Source organism: Protopterus annectens, chromosome 5.part0 (genome assembly GCF_019279795.1).
Source record: "Protopterus annectens isolate FY-2018-M chromosome 5.part0, PAN1.0, whole genome shotgun sequence".
NCBI lineage: Eukaryota > Metazoa > Chordata > Ceratodontiformes > Protopteridae > Protopterus > Protopterus annectens.
The window spans coordinates 1565395395-1565413022 of NC_056735.1; positions in this window are offsets into that span (position 1 = coordinate 1565395395).

The following is a 17628-nucleotide window of genomic DNA, read 5'->3' on the forward strand; positions in this document are numbered from 1 at the left end:
TCAGAATGGTTTTGAAAGAGAGAAGGGAAGGTATTTACCTGATAGATACAGGAAAGGAGTTCCAGGCCTTAGCAACTTTGTAAAAATACAATTCCCAGCAAATCTGGTAGGTTTGCACACAGACAGACAGGAGTTTTTGGTCACTGGATCGCAATGACCAGTTGGGATAATTTTATAGGTGGTAAGAAGTTGTGTACATGTTAGTAGATGTGACAGTTCTAAGCAATTTAGGCTTTTTAGTGTTATACAGCAGTGGGTTCTGAAAGGAGTATTTGCTGAAAATTTAGCAACTCCACTATAGCGTTGTTCAAATTTTAATCTTTGTGATGCCTGGAGGTTAGTGAGGATGAGAGCACCATAAAGAATTGTAAGGAGGAGATAAATAATGGCAAGTGTAGTTTTAGTTGCGCCAGTGAGAAAGTTTTTGGCTTTGTAAAGCATTCCCAGTTTTTGATGAGTTTTTCTTATGCAATTTTGTATATGCAGGTCAACTTAATTTGCTATGAGAAGTGACTTCAGTGGTTGTATTATCAAGAGAAAGGACTTTAATTTTTTTTTCATGAGAAAGAAATTTGGGGAAAAAAGTAGTAGTTTTTTTTTTTTTTTTGGGGGGGGTTGAGCATAAGTTATAGGTTCATAGGTATGTACTATGCTATCGGCCCTAGGGCCTATATAAGCCTAGCCAAACAAGGTTCCCTGGCTTTCACCACCCAAGAAAATGATTTTCCTATGCCCCTGTCACAGCAGTGATCCCCAGGGTGAATTTCCCATTTCCCATCCAATTGTCAGGATTTCTCTTAAAGAGGGCTAATGAGGAGCTCTGCTTGACATGAATGGGTAATCCTGTTCCAGAGCATGGGAAGTCTCGGGGACAGGAATTTATCCCTCCAGCATGTTCTGTTTTCAGACTTGTCCAAGAAAACTTCAAACTGCTGATGTAGCCCTTGGTTTGAGTGAGAATTGCAGACAAAGTACGTATATCCCCTAGACTGGCAAAGGAACCCTGTGTTTGAGTCAAAGGTAGAAGTACATAATCCAATCACAGGGCACTGACATTAACATCCACATAAAATACAGAAGTCTACCAAATGCAGAGAGCTCTCATGACTATCAACTGATGAAAGTAACCATTTGCTTATGTTACACAAGAGATGTAAACTAAAGGAATGAATCACTCAGTCTTACTTAGGGGAGTCATAAGTTATAATGTTATTTCTCTATGCACAGAGGTTTTGAATGGATCCCAGCAGAAGTGGTATTGCATGGGGTTGATCTTATGAAGTCTGCAGAACATCTAGGAAAAAAATGTACTGCCTCCACTAACAAGTCTCATTAGATTAAATAGCACTGGGAACATTTTAAAAGAAATAAAATCCTGTTGAAGTAAGAGGTAATGTGCACAGTAGTACTATCTTCTATGGGACGCAAATGAAAAACATTCTGCCCCAAATTTTTAACATGATAGAAATATGAATTCTCATCAGAATAAAGCCCTATCAACACCTTTTTTTCTCTTACTGCACTGTATTGCCATAATATTGGAGCATAACACTTCCATCACTCTCACCACAGAATGGCTTCACCCCACTGACTTAGAATGGTGTACACCATTCTTCAAGCATTAGCTCCTACCAAGCAACATTAACTTCAAGGACCTAAAACAGATAGAGAGTCTTCTCAAAATGTTCTCTACCTTTTAAAGCCTCAAAATGCCTTAGGACAACTCCCCACTTACTCACCATCTCAGCTTGCTAAGTCTTTTTGCATTAATTCTTCTGTTAGCTACCCTGCTGCGAATAATTTCCAGACAGAAGAACATGCTGCAATGCAACCTATGTGTTGCATTACATGCTGCAACAAGGGAAATCATGCATAAATCTAAGGAAAACAGAAATGTTCTGCATCAACACTGGACAAATATGGTATAAAAGAAATACGGTAACTACATAAATAACATCTTTCCACGCAAATGTAACAGATACCAGGAAAACCATTTACAAAAGATTTTGAAAAAAAGAGATGCGAGTACTCGCCACATTAGGCCCTTCTACAGTACCTATACAGCAACAAACTCTTTCCAGAGAGCAGTCTTGAGATAAATCTTTTAAGACTGGACTTGTCCATGCCTAAAAGGTGTACATTTCCACCATGAGTTGATAGCATTGAGTCTCTGCACCTGACAAGATGGATGCTCTTATCCCCATCTTTCCCAGACTTGACCCCAGGGACAGAGAAAACCATATCTGGTGGTAAGATTCTTACAATGTACTCGAAGTAAGGAAACTGGAGAAGTCACGCGTGTGTGAGATAGACAGCACGCAGAAAAGCGAGCAACTCACAGTCAGATTTTCACCTTATACTGCAGGCCTCTGCAGTGAGTATAAAGCATGGCAACATCTTCAAACATTCACAAAAGGAAGGAGCCACCAGTGAGGCCAAATAATGATTAACAGAAGGTATGAATTATGAGACCATGTTTCAGTGGGTGTTAACGCTTCCTGAGTAATTTTTTTTTTTTTTTTGAAGTATACCATGTTGTCAAATGTGCAAATGAGAGTGGAATCATCTATATATTGTATTAGTATGGCCTGTTGTGTGGATGTATAGAAAATGTTAAACAGGAGGGGATCAAGGATAGAGCCTTTAGGTACAAAGGTGGTGACTGGGAGGTAATGAGAGAGCATGGAGTGCCATTTTAGTAACTGATACCTATGGAACAGGTAGTTTTTGAACCACAGAAGGGTAACTGAGAGAGACCTAGTGAGGACATTTGAAGTAGAAGTTTGCTGTGACAAACTGTGTTGAAGGTTTGAGACAAGTCTAGCCTGTCATATGTCACGTACCAGACTCCCATGTACTAGATGTACTGCATATTATATATATATATATATATAGATATATATGTATATATATATATATATATATATATATATATATATATATATATATATATATCTATGTGAGAAATAAAGATATAAATATATACATCTATATCGACATATTTATAAATCTATGTGTCTGTCTATACACACACACACACACACACACACACACACACACACACACACACACACACACACACATGAGTCCTTATCAGAAGGCCAAGTGCTCACAAGAGCAAACTTCAAAAGACTTAACTGGGATCACTGAAAACCTGGAAGGTCGAAAAACAAAAAACAAACAAAAAAAACAACATCCTCTGCTAATTATATCTACAAAACTCCAAGATTGCACTACAGTGGAGAAAGGACAAACCCCCTGTGCCCACTGTACAGCGATCCCATACAATCCAGATCTTTGCCATTCGACCATGGGTTTTTTATGTTCCCAGTTTGTTCTTTTGACATTTGCTCTTGTGAGCTTTTGTTCTTCTGGAAAGGAACCACATACACACACATATGTGTGTGTATGGGTAATCATTTGAAATGTCTGGACCCACTAAAGCAAGTTGTGAAACAGAGATTGAATGGCCAAAAGATTAAGTATATATGAAGTCCAAGGTATGGTGATCTTGGAGTTGGAATATATAAGTTTGGGAGGGGGTTAAGGAGGCTTTTCGGCTTTTCAAGACTCAGCATTTTAAGTACTGAAATTTCATTATGAAGTCACGTGTGTGTGTGTGTGTGTGTGTGTGTGTGTGTGTGTGTGTGTGTGTTTATATATATATATATATATATATATATATATATATATATATATATACATATATATATATATATATATATATATATATATATATATATATATATAGATATATATATATATATACACACACACACACACACTATATATATATATATATATATATATATATATATATATATATATATATATATATATAGGATATATATATATATATATATATATATATATATATATATATATATATATATATATATATATATATATAGGTCCACTACTTAATTTCAGCGTTTATATCACGTTATCGAAAGATGAAAATAGCAAACACTATTTCATCAAACCTAAAATATCTAAACCACATAATATCGAACATTCAGAACAGCGAATTTTTCCTTGTGGGAAAAATTTGCTATTCCGAAACACATACACACAACACAAACACACCTAAAAAACATCAATACACACACATACACTTATAATCCTACAACTAACCCTACACTAAACTATACATACACTACTATCTATCCACTTACCTTAACCCAAACCCTAACCCTAAGGTCCGTCACTATCGCACACTCACCTAACCTGCGCCCTAACCCTAACTCACTTAATCCACCCCTAAACCTAATTCACCTAACCCACGCCCTAACCCTAACTCAGCTAACCCGTGCCCTAACCTTAAGTCACCTAACCCACGCCCTAATCCTAACAACCACACAATCGCACACTTACCTGAACCTGACCCATATATCTCCACCGCAGAGCTGAAAATAGCGAAGCCACAGAACTGGCCAACCGAATTCTTTCCCTAGGAAAGAATTCAGTGTTCTGCAGCTTTTCTATTTTGAGCGTTTGATCAAAATGGGTCGATATTAGAACATTCAAAGTTTTAAAACTTCGATGTTCTGATATAGACCCTAATTTTGAAATATCACAATCTCGATATTCATAAACTCGAGGCCAGAATCTCGAGATTGTGAAATCTCAAAACTAAGTAGTGAACAAAAAAAAAAAAGAAAAGAAAACATGTAAAACCATGTTTTTGCAGGGGGCAAGCCTCCCTGCACCCCCCACACCCCCTACAACTTAAATATACTAACTCCAAGATCAAGCTACAGTGAAGAGAATGGTAACGTTCCCATTCCACACTGTATACTGATGTGTATTACTGTTCTCATCACTGTAGCGTGATCCAGGAGTAAGTATATTTAAGTTACAAGAGGTGTGGGCTTGCCCCCGCAAAAACATGTTTTTTTTTTTAGTTCACTTCTTAGTTTCGAGATTTCACAACCTCAAGATTGTGGACTCAATTGTATGAATCTTGAGATTGTGGCATTTCGAAATTAAGAAGTGGACCCATATATATATATATATATATATATATATATATATATATATATATACATACAGAGGTTCTCTTGGTTTGGTTCTTGGCTGGAGAACCTTCAGTATGAAGTCTGCATGTCCTCCCTGTGTTCACCTGGGTTTTCTCTGGGTGCCCCAGTTTATTCCCAAACTCCAAAGACATGCATTAAGTGAACTGGCTATTCTAAATTGGCCACAGTTGTGAGTGTGAATGTATGTGTGTGTGAGTGGTATGAAAGAAGAACCGGGGCAGGGCTAGTCACCCGGCAGTGTGAACCTTGGTTTTAAATGATTGTCACTGTTGAAGTGACACCCCAACCCCATGTGGAAAATGGGGAAAAAGGGGTTGTGGATGTGTGATCCCAGATCTGATATATATAGTTAGGGGTGTGTGGGTTTTAGCTATATTTTTGTGTTTTACTGTAGTGTTCGGCAAGTGTTTACTTACCCTGGGAATTCTTATGCGATTCGGCATTTTCATTTTCATGATTCTCATCTCAGCCTTTTTGTCTTCAGTGTTTTGTATTTTCGATTATTCATAGTAGATCCATATATATACATATATATATATATATATATATATATATATATATATATATATATATATATACTAAAATGTAGATATTTTTATTACTATCCTACCTGTCATGAATTGTTTATCACCACTATTCCAACATTATAAAGCATTTACCACCACTTTACTGGCATTTTAAGTTAGGGAAACTATGATCCATTTACATTTAAAGGGGGTGCACAAAATACATATACATAACTCCCAAAGCAGCACACTGTACATATAAAATAAATATTGAAATATGAACATTTTCAAAACAAAAAAAATTAAAACAAAATAATTGAAGAATAAAATTTAACACAAACCACAGCAATCTCACTGGAAAATGGCATTAATAACAAAATGGATCCAAATCTAAAAATATGTACCGTGATTGATAACACTAACAAAAACATAATTAAATTGTAGAACTAGTATAACAAAACATAAGATAATGTAATGAATTACCTACTACTACTAAAACTTATTTCAAAACTAGAATACAAAACTGCATTCATAGAAAGATTAAAATTATGTAAAACCCTATTTTAAAGACAATGAATTTTGTTACTGCAATCCACTGAAGTGAACAGAAACTAATAATAAAATAAAAAAAAAGCATTAAATAAGTATGATGAGGGGGTCTGGTTTATGAGATACATGTAACATCTTGTAATATAGGATTAGGGACTTTGCTCATGACTTGTGTTTTCACCGGTCATTATAAAACATGTTCCCTGAATTGACACTACAAGATATTTAATATATGACACTTCAAACCCTGACATATTCCATATAATAATGTGCTGGTGCAAGTTAGGACACTCTGCCACTCATCTAATAAAACCAAAATCATAAAATGACTGAAAGCAAAGAAAAAGTCTGTTTTAGCCACACACTTTCACTACCCCCTTGACAATAAGAAGTATTGCACATTCTGTATTTATGAACCCATATATAACCACTAGAAGAAAATCTAACTTCCTCACAAAAAGTCTTTATTAACTTTTAAAACAAGTCTGTTCTTAAATAATTCAAAAAAGTGATTAAAACTCTATTTATGAACTGGCAAAAACATATACCCTCTGAATCTAGAACTTTTAAATGTAACAATTTCCTGTTTCATCCTACAAGTTTAACAAAAAATAAATTATTACCCTGGATGCATTGTTCATTTCTATTCACTAATATGCAGTACTCAAATCATGTTTATAAAGTGAACAAGGGACACTGCCTAATAATATTGAAAGTTACCTGTGCATCAGATCTGTTCTACCACACAGGAGAAAGGTAGTGCAGGACATTGCATTCCTTCACTCATTTCTCCCTCACTGACTTCAACATCTCATTGGTAGACATTTTTTCATATTGCAAACACTGATGTACAGTGGAAGAAGTCTGACTAATCAACTTTCACATAATTTTAACAGATGAAAACAGAGAATAACTTCAAAATATTTTTGGGACGGTGAGCAGAAATAAAAACTGTTGCCAGGTTAACTGTACACACAAGAACACTACCAGACAGCTGATAACATTTTTAAAAAGGCCTTTTTGCATAATACATTATTTTAAAGATTTGCTTATAACTTTATCAAAACTTAATATTTTGAGCTCAGATTTTCAGTATGACATCTATGGATCACCACCTCAGCTATGACACTGAAATTGTGCTTGGATCCAAAATGAGGCTTGCAAAAAAACAAATTGCATTGAACATTTCATACAAAAAGTCCACATTTTTAAAAAGATATAACCCTGTACTGCAATGAGTTAAAATGAATAGCGTACACTCTTTTTCCTTAACCATCCTTTCAGCAAATGCTCATACGTCTGCCAGAAAATGTAAAAGTTTTCGCTCAGTTTTGCAGTATAATCTATGGACCACCCCACTTGACCTCTGTTTCTGAATTAGTAAAACCCAGGTCCAGAATGTAATTTGTAAAAATAACTGCAAGACAACATTTGCAAATGGAATTTCAATGACGCCCACAGTTTGCATGACTATACTGAAAATTTCATACAAAAAAAAAATTCCATGAAATTATAAATTATAATCCTTAAAAACAATCATTTAGTCAGAACTGGTAACACATAATTTTAATATTATTTAAAAGAATACCCATAACTCTACCAAAACTTAACATTTTGAACTCAAATTTTCAGCTCAGAATCTATGGGCCACCAGCACCTGGATGTTTACACTAAAATGCTGCAAATCAGATCCAGAATAGGATTTTACAAAAATGACTGTGGGAAAACATTTATGAATGGAACTGCAATGGCATACAGCAGTTTGCAGAGGGACTACTTAATTGACTACCATGAAAATTTCATATCAAAAATGTCCACACAGTTAAAAACTTGTAACCTTACATAACCATTAAAAAAATTAGAGCAACTACATTACACTAAAATATACTTCAAAGCCTATAATTTTCATACATAAACTGCTAAACATAAAATTCAAACTACAAAAAAATCAGAGTTGTCCATTTTATAAATACAATAAAAGCATTTGGGGATATGCATAGTCTGGATATTACCGCATGCCCAAGGATTTTTTGTCCATTGTGATCTTAACCACATAACACCATTGGGTAAGTGATAATAACTGTACTATGCACACACCTTCCATGCCTTATTTCTTATGTATTACACGGTCTGGCTGCATGTGTGTTTCAGTCAATGCAGCAGTAAATGGGTGGGGGATGTGCTACTTCTTATGTTTTTACAGTTACATATTTGTGTATTTTTTTAACCATTTAGTGGGAAAACCCTACCTGACCTATTTAGTTAGTCACGTTATTATTTTTTAACTGTGTAATTTAAAAAAAAAAACAATAAGCACCTCTATTTTTGGGGGTGAGCCAGGAATGATGTGTGGTTAAATGACTTCCTTTAAGTTAGATGAGAAATGGGGACTGAAGGACTCTAACCCTTAATTAAGCTTGGTAGTAGCTCACAACCATAATCTCTGTGGTAAACAGCCTTTGAAACAATGTTGTCAAGTGAACACTTTCATTTATTTTTGTATTTCAATATACTTGAATACCATTATGTGCATATTGCTTACTGAGTACAGTCCCATAACCCAGTTCAGAGTGTAGCATTGCTTTATGCATCTTTTTAAAATGCACGGCTGCTGTATATCAGGGATACAATACCCCGGACAGGTAAGACCAAAAGACTCTGATAGAGCCAAAGAACTAAGTAATCATATAGTTAATAGCTCTGCAAACTTTATGTTGCCAGGACATGCATTTTATAATGTTACAGGATTGCATCACTACATTGCCGCTGTCAGTTCATTTGACCATGATAGCAGAGAATGTTAAAAGGTGTCTCAATAAAGGTATGTGGTAAGGTTTGATGCATTGTGTAGCATTGTGCATAGCCATGCCATGTAATACATCATCAAAATGTAGTAGATTCTGTTACTTCCTTAATGTATGCAATTATTATGTTGTCATGTGACTGACCCCTGTATATTCCATGTATATGTACATATACATGAAATACAAAACTGTTAGGATCACGGTTCTTGCCTGGAGTAAAAGCATATCACTTTGTACAGACCTTTCTGGAACACCTGTTGAAGGTTTTGTAATGTGAGAGTTGAGATCAGAGAATGAAAAGCTTCCCTTGAGAGGAAGGAGTCTGTGGCATATGTCCTGATGTTTCTTTGCAGTTAAAATAGCAGGAAGCAAAAGTCTGAAAGATAAACACTATGGAATTGCTTATTTCCAAACACCTTCAGCATGAGAGGAGCACAAACTGATGGCCTGCCTTTGACAAATACAACAGACATCTGAAGTATGAAGTTAGGTTGCAATCTAGAAGCTGCCATACTGAAGTATCTTTATAATTTTAGTGTTTGTGTACTCCAACTCTGAAGGTAGACATTGTATTTTTCCATGTGAAGCTGGAAGGATGATGCTTTTGTTCTGCAGAAGCAAATATTGAGTGTTTAAAGTTATTGAACAGACTGGCAGAAAGAAGTATGTACTATATGATGTTATAATTACATCCTAAATCAGTAACTTGATAATCTAACATGAGTGCAATGTATTTTGTTTCATATCCTACAACACTGAATGGTAACTATTATATTTTTACAGATTCTAAGCAAACAGAAAAAGACAAACTCAGAAGCCAAAAAAGAATAAAGAAGTCAATTTCAAAGTCCCAAATCATCCTACCGTAGATATAAATAAGTAAATTACCAATATGTAAAGATATATATTTTGCTGGAACAAACCCCTCTCTGCACCCTGATTTGTCTACTAATATATTCTAACTTTTAGGCAGCACAACCTCAGAAAAGAAATAATCATTTGGTTTGCCAGAGTTAGAGTATACTGTCTTGGATAGACGGAAGAGACAGAAGGGCCTTGGAATGGGAGAGGCATCGGCTAAATGTAGCTTAATTGTAGGTGTGCCTTGAATAGATGGAAGGGAAAGAGGGTCCCTGGCAAGAAAGGGGCATCAGCTAAACGTAGCTTCATTGTAGGGGGCAGATTAGAGATCAACATACATGTCTCTTTCTGTCAGCAGACTATGAACAAATGAATAAGTGAACTAATAAACAAGGAAATACACAAAAATACAAAAGGAAGTATTTTAAATTGAACTGCTACTCCACCTGCTTTAATTATTTTGCTTATTAATGCTAGTAGCACATCAGATGTATCTGCAATGGCTCTAAGATTATTTCCCTTCTGATCAGAATAAACTAATAATCTTCTTTAAGCCATTGTAGTATTTTAATCTTTGTCTCAGAATCTTATGAACTACTAAAATTTAGGGATGAAGCCAGCTTACTGTCATACAGGCAGAACAACAGCCCGTGAAGCTGCTGGTAATCCGTCTTCAACCAGCAGCCTGACTCCTGCAGGTAAAATAAGTGAGCAGGTGATGGTCAGTCCTCTTTTCTCAAGGGAAAGGTGTAGCTGATGCAGGTCTAGTGACCCATTAATGAGCATGAACAGCTAGAACATTTTAATATCCTTTTCTTATGGCTTTCTGCACCTGCCAACCATCTGGCCTGTTGCTATAGGTAGCCCACTGAAATACACTTTTCGCAAACTCCATCTTTTAAAATAAAATACACTGAGAGCTACAGTTATCAAAGAAAAAGTGAAATGTCAGTCTCACTGCTTTTTGTTTTCAGGATGGCTAGTCCCCTGCAAACCCCCACACACACACACACACACACACACACATATATATATATATATATATATATATATATATATATATATATATATATATATATATATATATATATAGACTAACTTAAGTATACTAACTGCACAATACTGCAGAAGGTAAAACTGCCCTGGATTCAGACATATTGCACTCAACAACAGCACAATTTTACAATAACATATCAAATCCTGGCTTGCCCTAACAGATCATACCTGTTTGTTTCCTTGTACTGAAGGGAAGCCATTTGTGGTAAAGCCATTATCCAGACAGTTATTGGCAATCTTTCTTATGTTAACTTAATCCCATGTCCTTGGTTGCTGACATGTATAGTTACTGAAGTGAGAGACTGCTATGCTGTCCCTAATGCATCTACATGCTTCCATAAATATGCCATGACAGCAACAGTAAATACACGCTGCATATCCCTGGCTCATGTACTGCATGTTGTGACATTCATCCTTCAGAATAACTGCAGAACCCAATACCAATTTATATTAGAGAATCTGTTAATTTAGCAATGAAGGAAACAAGTCTGCCTCCCTTTGAAATCTAACACTGGAGTGACAATCTGACATTGACCACTCAGTCCCATCTGCCCCAGCTGATTCCTCTACTGCCTAAGTCACTAATGAAACTTGTCAGAGATTTAACTCTCTGTGCCAAACAGCCAGCCAAAACTAAAGCATTCATCACTGGGTGTATGTTCATTCAGTGACAGACCATCAAGTCAGTGTAAAATCATTTACAGCATCCTATCAAAATTTTTCTAAACTAAATGTAACTTATTGACATTGTCCCAATGGCACAAAGGTAGCCCATCAATTTGGGCTGCTGGCAACCTACATTCAGGAATGGACTTGAGCTATCAACAGGACTGAACTGATGGAAGGGTTGGGGAAGCTTGATACCCTTGCAACCACTGGCAGAGACCACTGACCTCTAAGGTCATCCAGTCAGATTACAGGGGGTTTGGTACCAGTGTTTCTGATGTCATTGCACCAGCCACTTCCTCAGGAAGTGACTTTGACTGGTAGTCATAAGAGTAATGGCTCTTGCCTCCAAACATACAACTCCACAATGGATTTCCCACTCCCTGGGTCTGCAGATGGGTTACCATTGACCTTGACTTTCCTATGAGTCACTGGATCCTCCCTGAAAAGGCTTATAATAGCGGCACATGGAAAAAAGCAATCACTGGATCTGGAGGTTGGATGGGCATGGAATTTATGATAAATAAATATGCCTTACTGACTTTCCATCTCTTAAAAACATACATCCTCAGATGCCTACCTCAGGCAGTGTACATTTACAGCACACTTCCACAACTGTCCTGTAATATTGTCAAATAAACAAATTAAGAAGAACAGCACTGATACCTTAGGAAGTACAGGTAAGCATCATTACCTTAGGAAATACAGCTACAAAAAATCTCGGTCAAATTTGCAGTAGAAAAATCCACTTCATCATCTGCCTCCAGTTCTCCTGTCTTACACAGAAGTGTAATAAAAATGTACTGACAATAAAGATGCCCCATCCCAACAAAAAGGGTCAATAAGATGTTCTTCAGCTTAAATAACAATTGTGATGGCACTACAATGTTTGCTACCAGCCAGCAGCAGATGATAATAGGAGTGTTCTGGGTGGCTGCCTTGAGGCCATAACTTTGGGCAGCCCATAATGCTGGCGTGCAATGTAAGGGGGTCATTTTCTTTTTTCTTAATGTTGTCTGTTCACATCGCTGCACCTCACTCTGTATACAAGTGTTTGCTCTATGATTAGAGGACAAACAGTTGTACATGACACCGACTCCTCATCTAGTTATTGTTAAAAATAGTTTTAAAAAATTATAAAATGTACCATTCGTAAGCATGTGCAGCTGCTGTTAAATGTAACCATGCAAACACACTAGCCCACCCAGTCAGCAATTTAGTTGTTTCTGCACAGAAAATGTTTTATTTATAAGACTGATCATGTTGCTTGGTATTTCTGAGTTCTAACATGGCTACATCATCAGTGCACAAGTGGAAAAAGTGTTTCACTCAGTAACTTTCCATCTCCATTAATAAACTGTCTGGTTGACTTGACACTACCTTTCAACTCTCCCTGATTTTCAAGGATGTCCCTGATTTAAATTCAAAATGTAGCTCTGTCCCTTTCATTCGTCCTAAAACTGATGACTTTTAAAGAAAAGGTGTAGATAACCCTTATTATACCATGACCCCCCCATTAATATTCCAAAACGTGCATGCTGACTGGCCAGCGTGCATGTTGTAAATCGACTTATACTAATGGAAAAAGGTCCGGTCGCCCGGACGCTTTCCATTAGTATAAGTCTTTTTTAAAACACTGTCTCGCTATGTAAAAGGAGTTTAACATAGCGAGACAGGTTTATAAAAAGCAACGGAGATCTCCGTTGCTTTTTTTAAAGCTGTCTTGCTATGTTAAACTCCTTTAACATAGTGACACAGTATGTAAAAAGCAACAGAGATCTTGCTTTCTCCGTTGCTTTTTCAAAATTCGCTATGTTAAATGGGTTTAACATAGCGAGACAGCTTTAAAATAAGCAACGGAGAATCTCTGTTGCTTTTTTTAAAGCTGTCTCGCTATGTTAAACCCATTTAACATAGCAAAACAGTAAAAAGCAACGGAGATCTTGCTTTCTCCGTTGCTTTTGCCCACAGCTCTGATGCACTGCGTAGGCATGCGCAGTACATCAGAACTTCCGCGGAATACCAGACAGCTGCGGAAAGGCAGCAAGGAGGCATTATACAATGCCATTATTTAAGAAAAGTAATTCTTTTTTTTCTTAAATGTCATTGTATAATAGCAATAACCCACTTCTGGGTGTGGGTAATGCTGGATTTACCCACGGTTGGCTTTGTTTGGTCCCGAGGGCGAAACCATGCCAACCGTGGGTAAATCCAGCATTACCCACACCCAGGTGTGGGTTATTGCTATAATAAATAATGACAATATTTAGAGTTATAAGCTTCTTTTACTTCAGAAAATATATATTAGTTCACACTGTCTTATTCTGTAAATGTCGCAAGTAAGTAGTACTAATACTTTAAAAGTGTCCCTGATTGTTTCTGGATTTGTCCCTGATGCTGGTGAGATTTGTCCCTGGTTGGTTGAGAGCTAGTGTCATCTCCTTTTCATGTCCTTTGACCTCTTTCTCTTCCTCCATTGTAGAGATGGGGCATGAGAGGCACTTGCTGAGTAGTAGCCCCTTTCCATTTTTTTTAACTTGTAACAGAAAATTTCAATTTCTCATTCATCTTCTATTACCCAGCCATCCCACTCCATTTCACTCCCTCCCTATTTCTGCCACTCAACAACTGACCCCCCCCACCACCACCACCATTGAGCTTGCCTTGCACAGCACACTTGTATGATGGACATGACCACTCTTGCTGCAGGAAAAGGGGATTATTTGACTTTTTCAGTGACTGCTTCTGCTTACTCTAATATCTCCTGCAGAAAAAGAGGTAGAAGTTTGTGGATCATAAACAAGGATGGGGCCAACTGAAAAGAAAAACAGTGAGTTAATCTCTAAAGGATTTTATTTTTTAATTTCAGCAAGTGAGACAGTATGCAATGCAGGCAACAACCAGAGGAATGCTGACAGAATATTTTTTTCTAATCTTTTTTTTTTCATTTATTTTTATTTTAATTAAAAATAATATATCTTATTTAATCTTTTTTTTATTTTAATTAAAAATGGGACTGAATTGTTCTGTTGTAGCACTACAACCACAGACAGGAAATCAGTGTGAGTCTGTAAGTCAAATTATTTACAGTTACCCTAACTTCTTCCCTGAGTATTTTGTGGCAAATGAGTCTGTACCTCTAGTTTCACTTGGGAGTTGTAACTCTCTTTGTTGAAGTTGTCCAGCAGTAAACCTTTGTATTAATCATCGATGAAAGCTCACAGTCAAACCAACCGCAACCTGCATAGCTCTCAGCCATCTGTTCTGGATCCTGGAGAATTTCCCTGATTTTACCTTTTTTTTTTGTGTCTTCTTCACACTTTTTAGTCATTAAGGATTACAGCAGTCTCTCAAGACAGACAGCCATGTGAGTTTCAGACTCCACAGTCCTTAAAAAATGCATCCTGAGTATAAAAAAAGCAATATTTTAAACATGTCCGTGATTATGTATCTTTGCCCTCTTATTTATTTATTTATTGACTTTGTCACTAACTCTTGAGCTAAGAAGTATGGAATGTGCTCAGCAAACAGTCTTGTTTAAAAAATCCAACACTTAGCCAGTGATCCAAAATCATTTAATAAGAAAGTAATTAATAAAAACTGCTCTAGCACCTCAGCACACAGGCCTTCCAGGAGTTAACTAGTATCAGTAAAAACCCCACTAAATACTCTTCACATGCTATTTTATTGATATTAATTGTGAAGAGTATGGTAGTGCAGAAACCAGAGCAATGATGCAGAGCACAGCAGTGCCAAGCAGGGAGGACATAAATACTTGAAATTGGAAGGTTAATCTTACGTGTGGCCTTAGTTTGAGGGGTATCTGGTGATGTAGCTTGGAAATATATATTGGAAATTGGGAGGTAACTGTTAGGTGAGTTAAGTTTGCAGACATGCACTGGGGGCATAAATAATGACCTGCCACATTTGTTTTTACCTTTATACACCCAGAAAAATGATTTTTGCACTGTGGGATTGAATCCTAGGCATAAGGGACAAATCATTTTCTTCCACAACATTGACTTTCCATCATTGTCACAGAAAAAGTGTTTCTCAGACGTAGTCAGGCATTATACATAAATACAGGTTATAATTTGAGCTGTTACACATGTATTTGTGTGACCTGACAAGGTTATTGGATATAGATCCATTTGTGTATGTGTCTTATGTAATTGTGAAGGCCAAGCATGTCCAGATGGCAGACTTATACTTATAGAAATATAGTAGACAGTATACTCTCAGTCATACATCTGAAAAATACAATAATGGTGTCTCATCCCTCATAGATATAATTCATATCAGCTCCACTATCTAAAGTGTTATAAGTGAGACGGAATATAATGGGAAGTGGAACAACAGTAAAAGTGTATGGAATATCCTATAGTAGAACCCAGGACCATATGAATGTCAGTCATACACTTACACATGTTGCCACAAGAATGCTGAAATAACACTTGCCTATTTTTCAGTTCATTGCTATAAACTGCACTGTCACAACATTAAAAATAGGTTACACACCCTGTACCAGAACCCAGGACCATTTGTCCTCCAGTGCTACACTTACATCTGCTGCCACAGGACTAGTTACATGGCATTCCCTAATTTCCTAATAATTCTCAAGGTCTCTGTGTTAACCACCACGCAGCATTGCTTAGCGTGCTTGTGCTGTGCCCAACAGAATTAATTGAATCCAACCAGTTTCAATTATTGGCTATCTGAGTCCTGTCTACAGGAGTTGAGATCCTTGCCAGCCAAAGTGCAATGTTGCATAATGTCACTAAGCAAAGTTGCGTGATGGAAAATAAAAACTGCAACAATGTATTTTTTGACCTTTGCCCTTTTACAGATGCCAAATCTGAAATTCTTTGTTTTCTCCATTTCCCCTGTTTACATTAATCCTCACATAGTTCACTGATCCCCCCCCAAAAAAGGAAAAAAAAGGGAAAAGAAGTTGAAATGAAGAAAAAGCAATCTATGACATACACAATACAAAATGTTAGTACACATTAAATATTTCTAAATACCTCTGGATTTGAACTCATGCGCCAATGAACCTTCAGAACACAGAAGTGAATGCCTTATCTCTCTTTGTCACACAAACACCTTTGCTGCAAGGAACTGAAATCATTCTGCATACAACCAACTGCAACATAATCTACAGTAATATGAAACCATCTAACGGTTATTTGTACATTTATTAATTTTGGATGAAGTGCACTGAGTTATCAAACAACCAGTTATGAGTAGTGCTTGCAAATATGCAACTCTGACTTACCTCTTTGTGTTTGCTGGTCATTCTTCAATTACCTGACCAGTAATGTGAGTCATACAGTCTGTAAGCTTCTATATCATTGTCCTTAAAATGTGTGAGGATATTAAATGGCAAAAATATAATATGTAGTTGCCAACAAATGAAGGGGAGGCTGGATGTTAATGAACAGAACCTCTGAATTGTGTGCTGCTTACTTACATTTCCAACCTTGACAAAATTCCATCTAACACTTTGTAAATCTAACCTGGCACACCCACTGGATGCAGGGCAGTCTGCATTGCTGTTGTGTTTTCCTTCTCCCTACAAGTAATCATTCACAGTTTCAATCCATTAAAAACAAACACTGAGGGAGTGCCTGGACTATGTTTACATCTGATACACAGAGCCAAGTATTTGTAATTCAACAATTCTTATGAGTTCACACCTCATTTGCATCTTCACTGTGCTGACAGCCCTGAATCTACCCCATAAAATGGCAACTGTGTAGCTAGGGAAACTGAAGATGAGCAGCCTTGCCTATGTGGAGAACACGGAAAAGAGGCTATTACTTTGGGATATATCTGCACAGAGGATTACTGAACTTGAGAAATATCCTTGCATTTTGTCAGCTATATACTGCATATGCTGAAATGTAATTAAGAAAAATCTGTTTAATAGTTTTATATATATATTTTTTTTTTATTAGCAAAGGCTACACTTTTATCTGTATGCATTAGTTAGAAGTATACTGATGGGATGGGCATGTTTGTCAGGGCATTTTTCAGGTATACATGATTGGCTATACCTTAAAATGGATTGTTCTGTGTTAAATCTGTAGATATGTTGCAGGGACAGTTCATTTAATTTTATCATTTCAAAGATGGTTTGTTGGCAAA